This window comes from Mirounga leonina, unplaced genomic scaffold, assembly GCF_011800145.1.
Source record: "Mirounga leonina isolate KUSES-001 unplaced genomic scaffold, KU_Mleo_1.0 Mir_151, whole genome shotgun sequence".
Classification (NCBI taxonomy): Eukaryota; Metazoa; Chordata; class Mammalia; order Carnivora; family Phocidae; genus Mirounga; species Mirounga leonina.
Genome location: NW_023270377.1, coordinates 11,957,802 through 11,981,300, shown reverse-complemented (window position 1 = coordinate 11,981,300; position 23,499 = coordinate 11,957,802). Strand labels below are relative to the sequence as shown.

At 36.0% G+C, this 23,499-nt stretch overlaps 1 pseudogene; it reads right to left on the bottom strand.

The window, feature by feature from the left end:
* Positions 1–18,075: 18,075 nt before the first annotated feature.
* Positions 18,076–18,159, bottom strand: LOC118012742 (annotated as a pseudogene).
* Between the last annotated feature and the right edge of the window lie 5,340 nt (positions 18,160–23,499).

Here is a 23,499-nt window from a genome sequence, read left to right as displayed (position 1 = left end):
CTGCTTTCTCTCATCCAACATCAGCATTACAATTCTGTCTGCTGTAGCAAGAAGAAGGAAGAAAAGAAGATATTTCAGGGTTTAAGTCATGTGTGTATATTATTATGTCTAAAATTAATGTTGATTAATCTATCAAATTACACTAAATAATAAATATATGCTATATGAAATATATATTAAGGTATATATTAATATATATCAAATTATATTGATTCATATCAAATAATGATCACATTTCATAATAGAAGGAAACAGACTAATAAAATTATATTCCTTCTTGTAATTGACACTATAATAAATCTAAATGGATTAAAGATTTACATATGAAAATGAAACCACCAGTTTACAAGAGCAGTATAAATGAATATAAGAATGGGGAAGTTCCCACTAAGTAAGAATGGGGAAGCTCCCATTAAGTATGACAGGCACAAGGAAAAGATCAATAAATCTGGCTACATAAAAATTAAAATTTCTCTGTGATGAAATGCATTATAAGTAGTCAAGGGACAATATAGGAAAATGTTTGCCATGTGTTTGAAAAACAAAGGTCTAGCAACCTTACTATGGAGATACATTTTCAGAAACCAATTTGTAAAAAAAAAAAAAAAAAAAACCTCAAATTGGAAAGAAAAATTGCCTAAATATAGACATAAAATCCACAGAAGAAAACACAAGTAGTTCATAAACACAAGGCAAAATTTCAAACTCATAATTAAACATAAAATTTAAAGAATAAAATACTAACCCAGCCATCATATTGTCAGTGATGAATAAGAAGAATATCCTAGAGTGGGTAAAGGTGTATATTTTCCAATTTTCACTAAATATGTGTTACATATAAGTCATTGCTTTAAAAATATTTTAAAATTATAGAACATATAATTGGTTATGAAACATATGGGTTTTTATAGGAAATAGAAATAAGAAATTAACACCTTTGACATTAAAAAGTGGTGTTTGTTGGCATCTATGTAACCTGTCTACCCATATCAAGACAAATAGCTGGTTGAACACAATAGCAAGAACTGTCTGTACATTTTCCAGTGAATATCAGTTGTGTATATAGCTACAGGGTAATGGCTATGAAGTGATTAACAATCATGCCTAGGAAATGATGCTGCTTAACATGTACTCAGGGAGTATCATAGTGGTACAAAATTGAATTAAATTCCCCTATTTCTTTATATTTATTTCAGTGCCAGAATCTTCTTTTTTTTAATTTTATTTTATTATGTTATGTTAATCACCATACATTACATTATTAGTTTTTGATGTAGTGTTCCATGATGCATTGTTTGCATATAACACCCAGTGCTCCATTCAATATGTGCCCTCTTTAATACCCATCACCAGGCTAACCCATCCACCCACCCCTCTCCCCTCTAGAATCTTCTGATGACCATGGCTTTTCAATGCATTTTAAGATCCCCTTCAATATTCATCGTTTTCAGGTGTTTGCCTATAATCAGATATTTACTTTTCCAGATCAACCTTAGCATCATTTAATCATATTCTTGAAAAAAAAAAAGACTTTATAGGAATTGAATTAAATTTATATATTAATTCAAAGAAAATTGACATCCTCAGAAAACAACTGTCCATATCTCAGTTCTTATTTTTGTGCTTCCAAAAATTTTTGTACAATTTTATTCATAAAGATATCACATATTTCTTGCTATTCTTAGACACCTTAGTTTTGTTTCTATTATATTTTAACTGATTATTGTGAATTAAATAGCTCTGAGCTAACACCCTTCCTTCCACCCAACTGGTTATCTTGGAGTATATATATACAATCAAAAATTCAAATATTGATAAATTTGCCTTCTTTTTCTCATTATTACACCTCTTTTTTTGGTTGTTATCTTCTAATGGATAAGCAGGCTCTCAAAGGATAATGCTAGATAGTGATGGTAATAATGGCGTTCATGTCTTGTTCTTTATTTTAATGAGAATTCACCCACTGTGATGCAAGTCACTGGTCTAGTTTTATTATTCCTATCCTACGAAGAAAATATCCATGACCATTTCAAAACTTTTTTCAACAAGAATACTATGAAATTTTATCGGATGTCTTTAGTATCTATTGAGTGAGTTGCATGTCTTTCTTTAACCTATTAATATGATGAGCTATATAAGTAGATAAGCAAATTTCCTAATAATAAAACCCTTTTGCATTCTTGAATGAATTTTACATAATCAAGTTTTATGCTTTTTAATGTAATACTGTATTATAGCTGCTATGTATGTTGATCATAGAATATATGTTCTTTGCCTTGTCTCGTTTCTTTAGCACTGTTTCAATGCCCGGGACACTGCACAAAATTCTTACATGGTTGTTTAATGATACTGGTAACGAAACTATTGAGACACAGAAAATTTACCCTGGTGAAACCCTAAATTAGCAGTAACATCTTGTTCTATCAGCAAGTTCCTGTAAGTCTTGGTTCGTTCTTTCACTCTTTGCCCATACATTTCAGATGGAGTCTCCATGATACAAATTAATGACCTATTTAGGATAATGAGAGAACTCCTGGATCGAGATGTACTATTCAGTTTATACTGATATGTTCCTTCCAAATTATCCTGGTAAATGCCAGCAATAAATTTAAAGGAGAACACATTAGTGCCAGTACTCAATATTGGCATAGAAAAACAATTTTATAAACTACTCTGAACGATGAAGAAAAGAAAATTGGCTAACAACCAAGGCATTGTGTTCCAGAGCCAGGAATGTGATTCTGTAATATTTCCATTGTGGTTTTCACTTCTGAGTAATTTGTGTAATTTGGAAAGCAGGCCATAAAACTCTGTGGGGATAGGTTATCCAAGGTAACGTCTTTGTCAAAGGAGAAACAATATTAGTAATCAAAGACTCATAAGAGATGATGTGTTACCAGTCATTAAAGCTAATAAGGAAAACAGAAGATAGTTTCACATTTATGTACATGTGAATTACTAGTATGTATAATGTATATATATGTGTATATTATATATATATGTATAATAATATGATAATATTATTCAGTGGGTACAAAGACACGTTATATACTTATACTTAAAATGCCCAACTATTAATGTGATATAGGTGAAGAATAAAGAACAGCTCAGCCTCATCTAAAAAGCTTGTTTTAATAGAAGTGTTAACTATTTATATTCTGATACTGCCGTGGAAAAGCCTTACCTGCAAAAGGGAGAATGAGCAGAGTTTGAATGAAAGATGAGGTTTGAAATAAAGAAATTCACAATTGTATCAATCCAGGACTGTCATTTGTCACCCTAGCTTCTCAGGACCCAACAGTCTGTTATTGGATGCTAGGTGTTCTTATTTAAATATAAGCATGTGTCTTAGCAACCTTAGCTGAAGGTTGAGGTGAGGTTAAAATGTGGGTTGAAAACTGTAAACAAGTTGGGTGAAAATAAGCGAGGGCTTCTGTCAAAGCTGTTTTCAACAAAATTGTAAAGCAGGGCAGGTTTGTGTGTGGTCAGGGTTTCTCTCCTCCTTCTGTGCCCTCCCACCCATTCACTGACATCACCACCGGCACTTCGGGTATTTAAATTCACCCCCCGAAGCTCTTATTGCCTTATCAAAGTCTTCTTTCACATTCTTCATTTGGAAGGTGAAGGGATTCCACGTTAATGAAGTTACATCCTACACAAGCAAATCTAGGCCAAGCAACAGTTTAAGGTGATATTAATCATGTTCACGCTCTGCAGCAACCCTAGCACTACCTCTGCAAAGTAAATACATCATTTTCCTACAAAACAACAACAACAAAATATGCTCTTGCATTTTAATAGAATTTAAAACTATAAATTAGAAAGTTATAACTCAAGGGGCTCCTGGGTGGCTCAGTCGGTTAAGTGACCAACTCTTGGTTCATTTGGTTCAGGTTGTGAGATGGAGCCTTGCATCAGGCTCCATGCTGGGCATGGAAACTGCTTAAAATACTCTCTCTCCCTCTCCGCCTTCCCCTCTGCCCAATCTCTCTCCCTCTGTCTCTCGCTCACTTAAAAAAAAAAAAAATGTTGTAACTGAAGTAGAGGAAATAGAGGGTTAACCCAGCATGTAGACTTGCCTCTCAATAGGGAGGGGCGGAGAGTGTTTGGGGAAGGGAATCAGGAATCAGATTCTCCTAGGATCCTTCAAATCCCATCACATGTCGATGACTTTGCTAACCCATTTTCAAATAGTTGGATCTATAGGTTTGTTTATTTTCTTTTGTTTTCACAAGTGTGATAAAGATACAGGTCTCTCAAGAACAGAACAAACAACCATAACTCAAGCTACACCTTCAAAATTGATAGGAATTTTCTCCATCTTGTGTGTAGAAGCGCTGCAGCAAGTGGCTAACACTTCCACTATCCTAGAAACAAATGACCATTCAAGACTAGAGCGAGAAGTGCAATACATTTTTGTTGCTTTATTTCACAGAAAAGAGAAGCAAATATTTCATATCAGTTCTTTTTTTCCTATTTTCATGAAGGAACAATTACATTTTTCTACCATCTTGACAATTTTACCACTCTTGGGGAAATTGAAAGACAACAAAAGGTGATGCCTTGAAATTATGTAATCAAGAGGTTCCAGCTCAAAAAGGAACAATACTCAACATTTTTCCCTCCTATAAAAGTAGAAGCAAATTTTCCTATTACTAGAGAGCATCAGAAATTATTAAATACAAAATGTGGAATGGGGAAGTGAGCTGTTGTAAAGAAATAGTGAACTCAAAGTGGTATGGAGGGGAGGGCATGCTAAGAGGTGTAGGCCACTTAAGTAGGGACAATGAGAATAGTTTGGAAAGGCTCCTTAAAGATTTTATTTATTTATTTGACAGAGAGAGACACAATGAGAGAGGGAACACAAACAGGGGGAGTGGGAGAGGGAGAGGCAGGCTTCCCGAGGAGCAGGGAGCCTGATGTGGGGCTCGATCCCAGGACCCTGGGATCATGGCCTGAGCCAAAGGCAGACGCTTAATGACTGAGCCACACAGGTGCCCCTGGAAACGCTCTTTAAAACCAACTTTAGGAAAAGTTGGCCAGCCATCCAGCTGAATGATTAGAGGAAAGAATCAAGCTGACACTGAAAATGAAAATATTATAAAGTTTAGAAAATCAAATTAAGAATTCCAACTATTTCCAAATATACTTATTACCCAAATAGTACATTACACATACACTGATATTTGGGGTCATACCACAAATAAATTTGATGTTTCGTTTCAAATCACAGCATATGCATCTCTGTTCTCAGTCTATCTTCCAACTCCACTTTCTATTTTCATCTTTCTTCAATCATCCTGATATTTGTCTGCCTTGTCATTCCAAGTAAATGTATGCTGCAATCATCTCTGATTGGCTCAAGGATAATGAGAAGGGAGGAAGTCAATCCAGTTAAGGATCTCTGACTAATATGCCATTTTTATATCATTCTTCATTCGAGAGCTTTTAGGAAGAAGCACAATCCCCAGCATAAATGGTTGATCTCTGTCCGTGGAATTCTTCAGGAATGAGATTTGGAAATTCAAGAATACAGCCACACTACTAGTGTTCCCCTGAGACCATAAAGAAAAAGCAATTTCATTTTGGGGTAAGGGAAACCAAAAATAAACTTCCTACATTCCTATTACTAAGTGTTAATTATTACGTTTGGAGGGATATGATTGTTATCACAATAGTGAACTTGCAAGAGGAGAATGTGAGAAGAAACAGGAGCTGTTCTAAATAAGTAGGCAGAGGATGTTTATGTAGGATATTCTAGCCAAAGACAAATAGAAGTTTTTCAAAATGTTAAATATGTGCTCAAAACCGTAAGAAGGCTGAGAAAGTATTTTCAAATGGAGATTGTCGGGGAGAAGAGTGCTGGACAGAATGGGAGAATAGAGTTCATTTTTTTTTCATTTTTCTTTTGTTTATCTCATTTCATTTTGGGTTACATTTGAGATTTTCCCCCTATAATGCATGCGCAAGAGAAATTTTCCTCAAACAATCTGTATGTTTTGCATATGATATTCTTAGAACTAAGTAGGTTCTTCGTGCTGTGTGGGAAGCTGTGTTTCAGAATGCAAGGATACTGAAGAGGTTCATCCCTTTGAGATAGAGTTCATGATTCATCAAGGACAGGGTCCACTTTCCTCTTCATTTTCTCCTCCACGTTCTGAAATCAAACGAGGATTGCAGTAAGACTTTTTTTTTCTTTCCTTAATTCAAATGCCAGCTGACCGCATCAAAGAAAGTAATTTCTATAGTTTGCCATCCAGCATAGTCAATCCAGTGGGTTTAGAAGACACACAGATTTGGAGAATCCAACCTCCACTTATCAGCTGTGTGACTTTGGACAAAGAACTTTACATCTCAGTGCGAGAGCATCTAATCTATAGAATGAGAAGAGTAATGATGCTTGTCTTCTGGAGCATTAAGTAAAATGACTTGTAGACAAGTGCTTGACACTGAATTGGCACACTCTAAGCGATCAATAAATGTGAGTTACCATTACTATTATAATTATGGAACTTATGTGTGATTTTGATTATTAGAGTGAGAAATGAACAATATTTTCCCACATCCCGTTTCCCTATTATATTATGACTTAATTTTTTTCAAGGAACTCACAATGTTGCATCAATAGAAATTTCTTAGTTCCAAGTAGTTTTTATTTAATTCTGAAATATGAACTTTTTTTTTTTGCAGAGGAATATAATTAAAGTTCTCTTTATAAGCATATTTTTTTGTTGTTATTCAGGGTTTAATAAAAATCTTCCTGGGGCGCCTGGGTGACTCAGTAGTTAAGCGTCTGCCTTCGGCTCAGGTCATGATCCCAGGCTCCTGGGATCGAGCCCCGCATCGGGCTCCCTGTTCTGCAGGAAGCCTGCTTCTCCCTCTCCCACTCCCCCTGCTTGTGTTCCCTCTCTCACTGTCTCTCTCTTTCTCTGTCAAATAAAATCTTAAAAAAAAAAAAAAAATCTTCCTGGTGTTATAAATCTCACCTTGGAGTTTCAAGTTCCAATTTACAAAAACCGATCAAAAAGCAATTATCATAAAAAGCCAATCAACAATATGAAGTAATGTTAATCATCTTTTACCCAGTTATAAGTGGGTGATAGATGATTTAATCTAAAAAAGTCTTATATTTCTTTTTATCATTCTGTTATTAGAGAGAGCAGTGACAACCAAATTTACAGTGTCAATTCCGTATAACCATTACCTTTAAAAAAATTTAAAAAAATTGTTAAGATCTAAAGCCTGTTCAGGACATCAATAAATTTATGCAGACATTTGTACATATATATTTTATATTATATATTAAATACTTTATATATTTTTTCTAATACATAAAATAATTTAAAAAGTATATATTTCTTTATGCTTCCTTTACAGTAACAGCTATGGCTCAGTTATTTTTAATATACCATCTCTGGATTGCTATAATCTTTCCAAATTTTTTATCTCCAGGATTTTCATTAAGAGATTCAAAATATTTGAGATGTGAATATCATTTTTTTTTCTTGTCTAGGACATAGAAGAAACACACTAAATATTCACTAAAGGAATAAATAAGTGACTGAGTGATGAGCAAATGAATGAATGAATACTCTCTTTGAGTGCTCAAAGTCTGTTTACGTCTCAAAATTTTTGACTTCCTGCCTCTTGCCCACAGTGGCCCCAGAGACATAAAGAAACTTTCACGCTCAAGAAGAAACAAATGAAGTAATTTTTGAATTTTTTACTTAATTTTTATTTTTTACAATCTACTCAGTTCAGCAATGCCAGTGCTCATCAGAAGACAGCCATTCTCTGAGACACATTTGCCATCTGTCATAGCACCCCCACCTCTTGCTCTCTTCAGCCTGCGCTGTTACCTTGCTTTGCTTCATCTCCCTCAAGGGGGTGCTATCTGGTTCAGACCTCTGCTTTATCATTTTACAACACCTAGTTTTCTCATTCCTTAATCCATCTTGAATGACTCAAAAAGTCTATATATGCAAACCCAAAGTCACATATCAGGGAGGTATGTGACTTCATTATTCAGAAGTAAGTAAATGTTAATTCAATTTACCATAACATGATGGCAGTATGTATGGAGGTGCGGGATGGATTAAAATGCAGTCAACATTTTTCAGTATACTTTTCATCATTTTTTTAAAAGATGTATTTATTTATTTTAGAGAGAGAGTATGGGGGGTGGGGGTAAGGACAGAGGTAAAGAGAGTCTTAAGCAGACTCTGTGCTGAATGTGGAGCCTGGTTTGGGGCTCAATCTCATGGCCCTGAGATCATGACCTGAGCCAAACCAAGAGTTGGACAACTAACTGACTGTGCCACCCAGTCACCTCTACTTTTCATCATTTAAAATATCATATGTTCAGTTTTCTCCACTTAAATATGGATTCAAACCCTTAGCTAGTTGCTATTGTTATCTACATTTTATTTTCTCATTTAAATAAAGGGTAGGATCCTAAGACTGATATTCCTTTTTATAATAATTGAAAGAGCTAGGTCTTGGTTTTTCATCCTTGGTGCCTTCTAGAATTCCCTGACACAAAGGAAAAAATAACCAAATGTAACATGAAGTCTATTTTATTGATAGTTACTGCACATTCAATATGTCTCCTCATGCAGGACTTCTCTGGAAAGCACTGCTGTATCAAGGGACTCAGGCTGAATTTCAAAGCACTGTTTTATTCACCCTTTATACGAATCCAGAATAACTGGCCTGTGGGTGAGGTTCTTAATCCATTTACACAGCTAGTCACTGGCCCAAGCCGCACCCTAAGAGAGGGAAGGAGGCAAGGGCACCTCTGCTTGGATGCTAGAAGCAATGAGAGAGTTGCCTGGCATAACTCTTGATATTTACAGCATGGTAATTCTACCAAAAACTTGGGGTTTTGTCAATAAAAGTTTCTCCCTGGGCAAAATGGCCACATGGGATAGAAGAATCCTTCCCACCCGGCTCATGATTATTAAGTGCATACTAAGTGCCAATGCCAAGCTCCCGCCTAATCAATTTACTTGCATTATTCATTTTGAAAATTTCTACATGGAGCATGCTTAATATTATTTCTGCCCCTCCACCCCTCTCTAAAAAAAAAAAAAAAAAAAATAATAATAATAATAATAATAATAATAATAATAATAATAATAATAATAATAAAAGAGGGATAACAATAGTAAAGCTCCCCCCAGAGAATTATTGTGAGGATTAAATGATATACATGAAGTGTAAGCCGTAGGTACAAGTTAGCAAACCCTTCCCTGTTGGAGCAATTCTGTCCATGTTATGATGTCATTCGTCCTCAGCCATTCATGCAAACTTTCCAAGAGTCAATAGCATAAAAAATCACAGGGTTTTTTTTCTTTGAATTTTAGGGTTTTTTTTAAATTTTAAGTTTTAAACTGTATCTCCGCCTCTAAGAAAATTATATTTTAATAGCCTTACTAGCCTTACATAACTTAATGTATACTCTTCTACTCTGGCAAATGAGATCAACACAATTATCTGATAAAAGCTATTTTTTAAACTATTTCTTCCATAGACTCACAGAAATTGCCAGGCATTTTAACACTTGTCCCAGAGTGTGTAATTCTTCATGCTGTCATCAGTGCTAGGAAGGTATCCTGCATTAAATCTTTATCTGCTCTGAGAGGTCTGATATAATAACATACATCTCTTAGTTAATAACTCTGTTAAGTGGTGTGTGGCAAAAGTCAAAGGGTCCTTATTGAGTTTCTTTACAAATAATGGGGTTCAGGAAGCAGATATAACTAATCGCCCAGGTCTTACTCCCAACTTTGTGATGAAAAAGTTTCTGTTTTCACGAAAAATCTAGATGTTAATGAGTTCATCTCAAACATCCCCAGAATCAGATCTTAGAAACAAATAAATGCAATGCTAACCCAATAAGAGCTTATCAACAAAGGGCCTGAAAAAATGTGCCTGAAATCATTTGATGAGCCCAATAAAGAGAAAAAAAATCAGCAAATGGATTCTTTCCCTTTAAAAACAAAAACAAAAAACACTCAAGAATTCTTGCTTAAACAAAGTGAAATTATGTCCTAGAAAAGTAGAAGCTATTTGCAACTAGAACATCACAACTGCGGAAGGTTTATGAATATGTATTTTAATAATAAGGGGGTGAACCTGAATCTGCAAGTTAATGGATAATTCAGAACAGAGTACTGATTTTGAAAGATAGCCTAAAAATGTAGATATGTTCTTTAGTAAATTTTAATCAACTGGGCATATCTTTTTAGTTAAAACTGTTTTTCTCTCAGCCCATCCCCCACTGAAAACCAAACCAACCAAGAGCACAACCACATACACACAAAGGAACCCAGACTCCCAACTGCTATTCAAGTGAGCCTGGCTCTCTACTCCCTCAGAAACAAACTTTATTGTCAGACTATTGTGACCTTCTCTATAGGCATGTAATTTCAAGAGTACTGTCATTAAATAATTTTTCATAAACAAAAAATACTTAAATCAACCCACAAAATAGTTCAGTCACATAAAATATTTTGCAAAGAAATTCATACTACACTTCCGTTTGTTGATCCTTTTACTTCCTCATCAAGCTTTGAGAGCATTGCTAAGTAAAGCATCGTTTCCACAAATGCACATTTTATGTTGGGACACGACTTCAGCAGCACATAGTTCTTTTCATTGAAATGATTGGTTTCACTAGGGGACCTTTCCCAAATAAAGGCATTTGTTTTCATCATTGTGGCTGAAACAAGTATTTTGTTAGTCATTACCAACTAGTCTTGCCACATATACATAATACGAGAATATATTTGGTCATATTTTCTAATGGGAAAGCAGGGCACCCTCGGCATGTTTGCATAAAGTCAGTGATCCTTTAAGGTGATGCAGAAGATTCTATTCATTGTTTTAAATATCAGCTTCCAATTAGGCCAGCTACTTCTCTGTCAGCCCTTCTGCAAGGGTTTGCCTATATTTTGTCAGAGTTTGAAAATTGTCCCAGTGATACCAGCTTGTTCTACTAATAAGGAGATCTAGCTCAAGAGGAGGATTGGCTTCATCTGTGTGTTAGAACTGTGGGATGGGCTAGGATCAGTGACTCAGAAAGCAGATAACAAAGGAACTAATGAAAAATCCATTTTTGATGAGAGACACGAGCAGTAACCTTATCTAGATCATCTTTAACCTCCAATTAGAAGTTAAAGTGCACTTAGCATTTAAGTTTCTAGATTCCTGAAGGCATCACAAATTTTGATTATATTATATTATGATGTAATCTGAGTACAGGTTTTTTTGCCTTGTACCTAAATCGTGCTTCTGACATGACTGGGCATACCTGGTGAGTTAGCAGGGCCAATCTCCAAGAAATCTGTGAAAGATCTAAGACTTGCTGGGAGGCCTCTTACACTTAGGTAAGAAAGAACCACCCAGGATGAACATGAACTAGTGAGGAGACCCTTGGTAGTGAGAGAAGGATCTATCTCAATACATCATGGTGTCTGGCACTCAAATTTTCCTTCTACCTCAGCTCTACCTTGATTTATGGTAAGCAGAAGTATCACACATGAAAGTTAAAATAGCTGCCCTACAGACCCCTGCTTGATCTAGCCTCACCTCACTTTCTAATCTTATGTTATCTCCCCCATCTCCCACCCCCACTCCCATTCTTTAGTATCTAACCATATCCTATCTTCAATGCACCAAACTCCTTCAGGTAATGGTAACCTTATGCTTATTGTTGACATCACTGAAACTTCTTTCCCTCAGACTTGCCCCAACTCCTTTCTTCACAGCTAAGCACAATCCGTAGGGATTCTAAGAAACCTCTTAATGCTGAGGAAGAATGATGTTCAAGAAGACAGTGAGATTCTTGAGTCAAAGGAAAGTTCCAATAAAACTTGAGTACTCTGTGACTCTGACCTCATCTGTTCTCCCAAATAGGCAAGGTCTGGCAAACTAGGGATGTGTTTTTAAAACTGGGGTTGTATTTTTTTAAAAGATTTCCAATGGGGGTGCCTGGGTGGCTCAGTCAGTTGAGGGCCGAACTCTTGGTTTCAGCTCAGGTCCTGATCTCACAGTTGTGGGATCAAGCCTCATGTTGGGCTCTGCGTTCAGGGTGGAGTCTGCTCGCACTCTCTCTCAAATAAAAAATAAATAAATAAAATCTTTTAAAAAAATTTATAGAATAGGGCGCCTGGGTGGCTCAGTTGGTTAAGCGACTGCCTTCGGCTCAGGTCATGATCCTGGAGTCCCGGAATCAAGTCCCACATCGGGCTCCCTGCTCAGTGGGGGGTCTGCTTCTCCCTCTGACCCTCTTCCCTCTCGTGCTCTCTGTCTCTCATTCTCTCTCTCAAATAAATAAATAAAATCTTAAAAAAATTATAAAATAAAAAGATTTCTGATGTAGGACACACACACACTCTCTCTCTCTTCCTTTTCTTCCTCACTCTCTTGTTATCAGAAAGCTGTGTATTACACTTAGGACTAAAACACTTCTCACCTAAGTTCTAATTCCCAAGCTGGTTCCCTTAATAAATGATGATAAAGAACTATTGCATTTTTTGCAGATTTAAGGATGGACATTAGATATAATGTGGGCCAAGCTAGGAAAACTGAGGGCCCAGGAGGTCAAGTTACTTGCTCAGAGTTGCATATTTAGCTGCTGAAACTCAGGTTGACATTCAAAGTTTAGTTCATTTGCACTTTTAGCTTTCAGTTTAAAAAAAGAAGGGTGAAGTGTCACATTATGGAATTAAGTGAGTTGACCTATAATTAAAAATCAAAGTCATGTCACCCAGACCTATCTACTCTGCTTAACATTCATGACTATCACAAGTGTATCTCATAAATTACAATTATTTCTTTGGCCCCAGAAATCAATTTTGTAGATAGATGCACCATTTATATACAGAATCCCACTTTTACATTTATCTTAGGACTAGGTGGGAAGGACAGGGTTGAATATAGCTAAAGGGCATACATTGAGGAAAATGAATTACATATAATATTACATATCTTACTTTAATATCAACAATAATCTTTCATTTTTCAAGCATATTGCATATAAAGTAGGCATTATGAACTCCTTGCACTACAAGCAAACAACAGAAGCTTATCATATGGCAAATGATGAATGCTCCCACCTCCAAGTTACCTTGGGCCTAGTCAGGATGCATCTGAAAGATGTGTTAAATATCTATCAATGCCTTCTGAATCATTGCTATAAAAAGGAGATAATAATGAAGGCCCCAAGCTTGTCTTTCTTCAGGGTTCGATTCACAGGAAAAAAATAATTAGCAAAATTTCTGAGAAATTAGGTAACTTTTTACACTTTGAAACTCATTCATTCATTTATTCATTCAGAAAAAAAAATCTGTAAAAAAAAATCTATAATATATCATATGCACATCTATTCTGGAAATAGATCCAGAATAAAGTCCTGTCTTTTTAAGGAGTTTAGATTATTTTGGAGAAGTTAGAGAAATAAATTTAAAATATTGGATGTCAATATGGGTTGCGGAGGCTGGAAACAAGTAAAGGGAACTAGTAAAGAGGACTAGTTTATGGGCAAACAGGGCAGGAAGGAGCATGGCTCTGAGTATCTCTGCTAATAATCTACACAAGAAGGTGACATGAGTCAGGGAAGTCCTTTTTAATGAGATGCCATGCAGATGTCTACAGGGAGAAAGTTCTAGGCAAAGGGAATGGCATGAGTGATGACATGAACAGGAGCTCACTTGGCTTTGGCATTCAAAAATTGGCAAGTGGTAAGTGTGGCTGAAGAATAATAATGAATGTATGTGCATGTGAAGGAAAAGAAATTTTTAAAGAAAAAGAAGGAAAATATATTATGTAGGGTTTTGTAAGCTGTGGTAAAAATGCATTACCACTGTGTGGTAAAAAAGTAAGATTTGCCGATACTGGTCTGGGTTGTTTGGAGAAATGGAACCAAGAAAATATATAATATTGTTTTAGGGATATAACATAATATATATAATATGTATTATATATAATATATATGAAGGGGTTTATTATAGAAATAGGCTCATGTGATTATGGCGACCAAGAAGTCCCATGATCTGCTGTCTCTGAGCTGGAGAACCTGGAGACCCCGTGGAATAATTCAGGTGAGTCTGAGGGTCCAAGAACCAGGAGCATACATAGGAGAAGAGGGATGTCCCAGCTCAAACAAAGAGAGCAAATTCATCCTTTCTCTGTCCTTTTACTCTACCCAGGCCCATCATCATCAGATGACACCCATTTGCCTTAGGGAGGATGATCTTTCACCGTTCAAGTCAAATGTTAATCTCTTCTGGAAACACCCGCACAGACATACTCAGAAATGATGTTTTACCAGTTCTCTGGACATCCTTTAGCCCAGCCATGTTACACATAGAATTAACTGTCACACTTGCCAAAGTGGTATAATTTCTAGAAAAATACAAATTTAATATATGGGACTTCACAGAGCAACAGCATCATTACATATCACTTCCTGAAAACATTATAATCAGCAACTGCTATTTAATAATTTAATGTTATGGAAATATATTCTTGAATCAAATTCCCTCACTCTAAATCACTGTCTGTTTGGCTTTAATCATTTATTTAAACTCTCTATACCTCAATCTGGTAAAATACAAAACACGGTAACAATGTACAGCTAACACTATGGATGAGACAAGACAGTCCATTACCATTACATTTAGTCAAAAGTGTACTGGGGTCCTAGACAGTTCAAAAAGGAAATTTAAAAAAATAGAAGTTATCAGAATCAGAAAGGGAGAAATTTAGGGGTCATTATTTTCATTTGGCATAATTGAGAAAAAGAAAATTCAGTAAATGTAATTAATAATAAAATGGAGAAAATTACAGGGTGAAAGATCATATACAATTTTTAAATAGTAACAAAATTATTAAAAATTCTTAAAAAGTTACTATTTCCAATAGCATCAAAAACACCAAATACCTAAGAATAAATCCAACTAGCAACATGCATACAACTTCTGGACTAAAAAATAAAAAACTGTATTAAAAGAATGAGAAGACTTAAAAAAATAGAGGAATACACCATGTTCATAGATTGGAAGTCTCAATACTGACAAAATGTTGATTCTCAACAGATTATTGTCTACAATCAATGCACCCCAAACAAAGCCATAAGAATTTTTGTGGCAACTGGCAAATGAATTCTGAAATATATATATGGAAAGGCAAAGGACAAAATAATGAAGACAAAAATTTTAGAGGATTTGAACTCCCAGACATTATGACATCATGACTTCCTATTAAAGTAAAAAAAAAAACCTCTATTCTATTCCATTCTATGTACAGTTACCTGTTTGTTCATCAAAGTGACAGAGCAGTGCAATGGAGGAAAGGATGATCTTTCTAATATATGGTGCTGAATCAAATGGGAATCAATATGGGGAAAGTATGCATTTCGGTGCTTATCTTAAACCACATATAAAATTCCATTCCAGATAGATCGTAGATCTAAATTTGAATAATAAACAATAAATCTTCTGTAAAATAAAATAGAAAAAATATCTCCGTGATTTTGAGATGATATTTAGAAGGCAAAGTAAAGCCATGGTCATATTTCTCACACTCTGAAGACAGCACAGGGCACAGGCACTGGGACAGTTTATATATTGTCATTTATCTGACAGCTCACCTAGTTAGCATGGGGCAGCAGTCGACATTCAGCTCCTTCTGCTCCCACAAGACCTCCTCCATTAGCTTCTTACAGGCATGTGCCAAGTACATGAGCAGCTCCATAGCAAATACGGTAGAAAAGTTCAGATGAAAACTTGTAGAAGAACTTCCTCTATTTACCAAAATAATAAACCAAAACAAATAACATATTCCTGGAGGGATTTCAGAGATAGTTTCTATCAACAAGGTTTTGAAAGATATATTGTGATGATCCTACCACATTTTCCTTCAACTTCCCTATTTGGCCTGAGCAGAAGACAGATGGGACTTAGAAGATGGTAGTGTGTTGAAAACTTAATCAGGTGGGGAAATCTAATTGCAGCTGCTGGTCCAGATGCAGTATCATTACTGGAACAAATCAACATAGTCCTGGCATCTGACAAATGTCTCTCCCTCCCTCTCTCTCCCCCAGCCCTCCTCCCTCCTATCTATCAGTAAAGATTATCAGAAATAATTTACTTTCCTCTGGCAGGGCCAGTAATACAAAATCATATTAAATGTACAGCCCTATGCCATAATATTGTCTATAGGGACTTATATTATGGCCTCTTCATTCCACAAGGCATCATTACATTGATAAGCTATTACATTTATGAGATCATGCAGATTGGGCCAGATGAGCAGGAAGCAGCAGCTACTCTAGACATTTTGGTGGAATACATGCATGAGAGAGGAGAGGGAAAGAAATCCCACAAAAATTTAGAGACCTGTCACCTCAGTGGAATTTTTAGGGACAAAGTGGTCTGAGGCATATTGAGATACTCTTTTTAAAATAAAAGGCTAACTGCTGCATCTGCTTCTTTCTTTTTTCTTTTTTTTTTTTTTTTAAAGATTTTATTTATTTATTTGACAGAAAGAGAGCAAGAGCAGGAACACAAGCAGGGGGAATGGGAGAGGGAGAAGCAGGCTTCCCGCGGAGCAGGGAGCCCTATGTGGGACTCGATCCCAGGACCCTGGGATCATGACCTGAGCCGAAGGCAACCGCATAATGACCCAGGCGCCCCTGCATCTGCTTCTTTCTATTGTTTAAAAAAAAAAACAGAAATGTTTAGTGTGCCACTTCTGAATTTGCAGAACTATAAACCTCATTTGGGCATGCTACTCTGACCAATTTATCAAGTAGCTTGATAATCTGGTAGATCTGAATAGGGTCCAAAGAAAAAATAATTCTTCAGTTTCCCTACCACTTGGATATGACCTTGCATGGTCTGATGATGCTTGACACATCTGTGGCAGATTGGGATACTTTACAGAGTCTTTGGCAAGACTCTATAATTAGATCACATAGTAAACATTTAAAATTTTGGATCCAAACCGTGTCATCCTCTGTACACTACTATTATCATTTTGAGAAACAGCTTCAGGCTTACTACCGGGGGGTCAAGCAACAAATGAATGCTTGATCATAGACCACCAGATTATCATAAGACCTTAGCTGCTCATTATGAAGTAGGTGTCATCTGACCCTCAAACCATAAATTTGGGCAGCACAACAATACTTCATTGTCAAATGGTAGTGGTATGTACAAGATTGAGCTCAACTGAGCAATTCGCTCATATGCCCACAGACCATATTCACACTGCATCGACTCCCCCTTCTCAACCTTCCCTCATAACAATATGGAGATTTCCCTACAACCAGTGGACTAAGAAAACAATGGCCTCTTTTAGAGATGGGGTCATTTATACAGGTTTACTCTGGAGTGGCCTGGAGAATAGTGATGAAGGAAAATCCTCCAGTAGACCAAGCTTTGAGCTATGTACCTGGTTGTTTGCTTTGCCTGGAAGGAAAAAGAAATGACCAGTGGTATGAATCTATACTACTTAAATGATTAGATGAATGGTGGAGAACTTGAAAAGGATATAATTGCAATATTAGTTCTGTTAATGGGCATGCATGGATTGTGAAGATAGTTGTTCTTCATGTGAACACTTAAAAAGAGTAACCTCAAACAGGTGGATTTTTTTGAATTATTTTTTTTCCGTTTTCTTTTTTTTTTAACTTCAATTAGCCAAGGTTTAGTACATCATTAATTTTTGATATAATGTTCAATGATTCATTAGTTGAATATAACACCCAGTGCTCATCATATCATGTGCCCTCTTTAATTCCCATCACCCAGTTACCCCATCCTCTCACCTACCTCCCTTTCTGCAACCCTCAGTTTGTTTCCTGGAATCAAGAGCCTCATGTGGTTTGTCTCCCTCTCTGATTTCTTCCCATTCAGTTTTCCCTCCTTTCCTCTATTGTCCTCTACACTATTCCTTATGTTCCACATATTAGTGAAACCGTATGATAATTGTGTTTCTCTGATTGACTTATTTCACTTAGCATAATACCCTCCAGTTCCATCCATGTCAATATAAATGGTAGATATTAAAAATATGGAACACTTCATGAATTTGTCTGTCATCTTCTCTGTATCGTTCCAATTTTAGTATATGTGCTGCCAAAGCAAGCACAAATAGGAGGATTTTAATGATCATCTAGACAATATGACCCATTCTATGGAGGTCAGATTTCTGCAGACGCTGCTGTCCAATAGATCCATGTCCAATAGATCCTTGAACAAAATAGCTATGATTTCAGGGGTAAACTTTACACATAGGCTCAAACACATAAATTACCACCGCTGATGCAATTTTGGCTGAAACACTGCTGAATGCCCAAAATGCCACCAGTAGAACAAATGCTGAATCCCCAGTATTGCACCATCCCCCCCATTTCCCAAGGACATGAGTCAGTAAGCTGGTACAGGTTGATTACATTGGACCATTCTACAGTGGAAAGAGCAGTACTATTCTCACTAGAATAGACACTCTGATTATGGATTGTCCTTTTTTGCCCATAAGTCTTCTGCCAAAAACCTCATTCAAAGATTTATTGAAAACCTTATTCAACATCATTGTATTCGACACAGCTTTGCTCTGATCAGGGACACAGTATCTTACCATCTCTCCCATCATCCTGAAGCAGCTTTACTAATAGCACAGTGGAATGGCTTTTTAAAGACTTGATTATGGATTCAATTGGTGCGAACATCTGAAATAGGGTCCTCCAGGATGCCATGTATGTTGTAAATCAGCAACCTCTATGTAGTACTGCTTTTTCTAGTCAAAACTCATTGGTCCAAGAATCAATGCGTGGAAAGGGAGACTCTTCTCACCATTAGCTTTTGTATTCCTCTAGTGAAATTTTTTGCTTCTGTCAACAAAATTTTGGATTCTGCTGATCTCTAGACTATCTAGTGCAGTTCTATATCTGTGTGGCCCAATATGTAGACACGAGGCACACTGAAATCTTGAAATATGGCTATTGCAACTGCAGTAATAAATTTTAAAATGTATTTAATTTAAATTAATTTATTTTTTTTATTTTAAAGTAATTTAAATTTAATGTAAACATTCCCATGTGACCAGTGACTATAATATAGGCTAATGTATATCACAAGGTCTAGAGCTCCCAAAATGTGTATACTTACACCAGGGGGCATAGTAATAGTTCCATTAAACTGGAAAGTTAAAATTGATAGCTGGGCACTTTAAGCTTCCATGCAGTGATTCAATAGCTGCTCTACTATCTGGAGTAATCGATCCTAATTGTCAACAGGAAATTGTATTATTACTAAACAATGGGGGTCTGGAATGCAGAATATCATCTGAGTGCCTCTTAACACACCTATGTCCTGTCATTAAAATCAGTGGATAATATAGACATTCTAACAATAGTTGTTCTTCCAATCCAAGAGTGAGGAACGTTTTTCCATTTTTTGGTGTCATCTTCAATTTCTTTCATCAGTGTTTTATAGTTTTCAGAGTATAGATTTTTACCTCTTTGGTTAGATTTATTCCTTGGTATCTTATGGGTTTTGGTGCAGTTGTAAATGGGATTGATTCCTTGATTTCCCTTTCTGCTGCTTCAACATTGGTGTATAGAAATACAATAGACTTCTGTACATTGATTTTGTATCCTGCAACTTGACTGAATTGTGTACCAGTTCTAGCAATTTTTTGAAGGAGTTTTTTTTTTTTTTTTTTTTTTTGAGAGAGAGAGATAGAAAGCATGAGTGGGATGGGGGTAGGTGCAGAGGGACAGGGAGAGAAAGAATGTCAAGCAGGCTCTGCACTCAGTTTGGAGCCTGATGCAGGGATTGATCTCACTACCCTGAGGCCATGACCCGAGCTGAAATTAAGAGTCAGATGCTTAACCCACTGAGCCACCCAGGCACCCCATTTTGAGTTTCTGTATAAAGTATCATGTCATCTGCAAATAGTGAAAGTTTGACTTCTTCCTTGCCAATTTGGATGTGTTCTATTTCTTTGTATTATCTGATTGCTGTGGCTAGGACTTCTGGTACTATGTTAAATAACAGTGTTGAGAGTGGACATCTCTGTCTTATTCCTGACCATAGATGAAAAGTTCTTTTTCCCCATCGTGGATGATATTAGCTTCTGCACATCAAAGGAAACAATCAACAAAACTAAAAGGCAACCTACGGAGTGGGAGAAGATATTTGCAAGTGACATATCTGATAAGGGTTAGTATCCAAAATTTATAAAGAACATATCAAATTCAACACCCCAAAAACAAATAATCCATTAAGAAATGGACAGAAGATGTGAATACACATTTTTCCAGAGAGGATATACAGATGGCCAACAGATACATGAAAATATATTCAACCTCATTCATCATCAGGGAAATACAAATCAAAACTACAATGAGATATCACCTCACACTAGTCAGAATGGCTAAAATTAACAACACAGGAAATAAGTTATTTGTAAGGATGCAGAAGAAGGGGAACCCTCTTGCACTATTGGTGGGAGTGTAAGCTGGTGCAGCCACTCTTGAGAAGAGCATAGAGGTTCCTCAAAAATTTTAAAATAGAGCTACCCTACAATCCAGCAATTGCACTACTAGATATTTACCCAAAGGATACAGAAATACCAATTTGAAGGGATATATGCACCCTGATGCTTATAGCATTATCAACAAAAGCCAAATTATGGAAATAGTCCAAATGCCCAGCGACTGAGGAACGGATAAAGAAGAGGTGGTATACACACACAGATACACACACACACAGGAATATTAGTCAGCCATAAAGCAAGAATGAAATCTTGCCATTTGCAACAACCAGATAAAGCTAGTAAGTATTATGCTACATCAGTCAGAGAAAGACAAATACCAAATGATTTCACTCATATGTGGACTTTAAGAAACAAAATAAATGAACACAGAGGGGAGAAGAAGAGAGAGGAAAACCAAGACACAGACTTGGTTTTCTTAACTGTAGAGAACAAACTAATGGTTACCAGAGGGGAAGGGAGCTGGGAGATGGTGATGGTGATAAAGAAGCACACTTGTGATGAGCACCGGGTGACGTATGGAAATGATGAATCACTAAATTGTATACCTGAAGCTAAATTTACACTGTATGTTAACTAACTGGAATTTAAATAAAAACTTGGAAAGGAAAAAAAAATCAGTGGGAAATTATAACCCAATAAAGGCAAGACTATAAATAGCCCAGATCCTTTAGGAATAAAAGTTTAAGTCACCACAGCAAGTAGGGAACTGTGACCAGCTGAGTGCTCGCTAAGGGTAAAATTAAGTATGAGGCTGAAAGATATGAGCTGCAATGATGTGGCTAGTTGTGGAAATGAAGTCTATGAAAGTTATGAATATTCCTTCTTCATTTTGATGTGACTCTATTTGTATAAATATTAATCAACTTATTTTTCTCGCACATTTCTCAACCACCTCCCATAAGATATATTCACAGACATTGAACTTATATCTGAGGATTTAAGTTCAGAATTTCAAGATAAGCATGTAATTCAACTAGAAGAGTAAATAACACAACCTAAAAAAATAAATTAAAGGATTTTATGTTGTTTGAGGAGATGGATAGCACATTTTGAGTTGCATAAACGTAGTTGAATTACATTAGGTAGGAAGATTATTTTTCTTTCTTTTTTTAAAAGAAGTTAAGGGTAGTTAAAAAAAAAGTTAAGTATAGTTAGAAAAGGTATGTATGGATGTCAAGATGACAAGGGTGGCTTTGTCCTTTGTTGACTAAACTAAGCTGAAACTGGGTTTTATAGAAGTTCTTTTCTCATAGAATTCTTGGTTAACATTGCCAGAAAAGATATTACAAGTGATATTAGAAGACAGGAGTAAATCAGGAGTCATAGCTTTTTTGCTCTGAGGGTCATTGCAGGAAGTCAGGCATGGTGGCAGTTATTATGTGTTGTCACTGATCTCCAGCTCACTCACAGTTTGTCGGCTCTGGGTGATCTCTTCCTTCAGCCTCTCCAAGGTCTGGGCCAAATATGTGTGCACCTCCATGGCAAACAATGCTTGCTATTCCTATAGATGATCCACATCATCAAGATTGGAGATGGTAAGTGACAAAAAACAGGTTTTGCCTTTTCCTAACAGGTTAGAGATTTTCTCAAGGGTTCCAACATTTCCTCAAGGGTTCTAGTTCTTCCTTGTGAATTCCAGTTTGTTATTATTCTCTTCTGAATTCAACTTTTTTCCCAGCTGCTGATCTGGCTGACTTTGAGTGATTTGGAGCTCAACGCTATACATGACAGCATCCTCAATAGACTGCTTCTCCAGCTTCAACTAATGAGTAAAGTCTAACTACTACAATAAATTTCTTATTCTGTATCACTCATAATAGTTTGGTTTCTCTGACAAAGTATCAACTGATAGAAAATTATTTATCAATATCTACTAAAGCTGAACATATGCATGCCTTATGAATCAGGAAGTCCAGTCCTAACTGTCCACCCACAGAAACAAGTACCTATGTACAAAAATATACATGAATAAAGTGCCCATAGTTCTTATTCATCAGAGTCAAAAGCTGGAAATAATCAAATGTCTATCAACAGTAGAAGGGATAAACCCATCATGGTATAGTCACACATTAGAATAACATACATCAATGAAAAGGAAAAAACTTCTGCTTCATACAATACCATGGATGAATCTCAAGATAGATCATTGAGAAAAAAATAAGCCCAACATAAAAGAATGCATATTCACAAGAAATCCCCTAATCAAATGTGATAGAACTCAAGAAAATAGCTGCTGTTAGGAGGAGGTATTAACTGGAGTTGGTACAAGGGCATTTTCTGGTCACTGGTAATGTTATATCTGGTGTATTCACATCATAAAAATTTATTAAATTGTAAATCTTAAGATTTGTGCACTCTATTACTTCCATGTTATACTTGAACAAAATGATTAAAAAATGTAACAAATGATACTAAAACAACCCAAAAGGAAAACATGAAAGACTACAAATTTCCAAAGCAATATAGAGAAAAAAGAAAGTTAGAGGTATCGCACTTCCTGATCTCAAACTATATAACAAAACTATAGTAATCAAAGCACTGTGCTATTGGCATAAAAACAGACATACAGATCAATCAAACAGAATAGGGAACCCAGTAATAAACACAGGCATATATGGTCTATTAATCTATGACAAAGAAGCCAAGAATATGCAATGGGGGAAGGATAATCTCTTCATATATGGTGTTGGGAAACCTGGATAGCACATGTAAAAAAAAATTAAACTGGACCCCCATCTTACACCATGAACAAAAATCAACTCAAAATGTATTAGACTTAAATTAAAAGACTGAAACCATATATTTCTAAAAGAAAAGATAAAGGATAAGCTCCTTGACATCAATCTTTGCAATGATGTTTTGGATTTGACATCAAAAGCAAAGGCAACAAAAGCTAAAATCAACAAGTGGGACTACGTCAATTTAAAA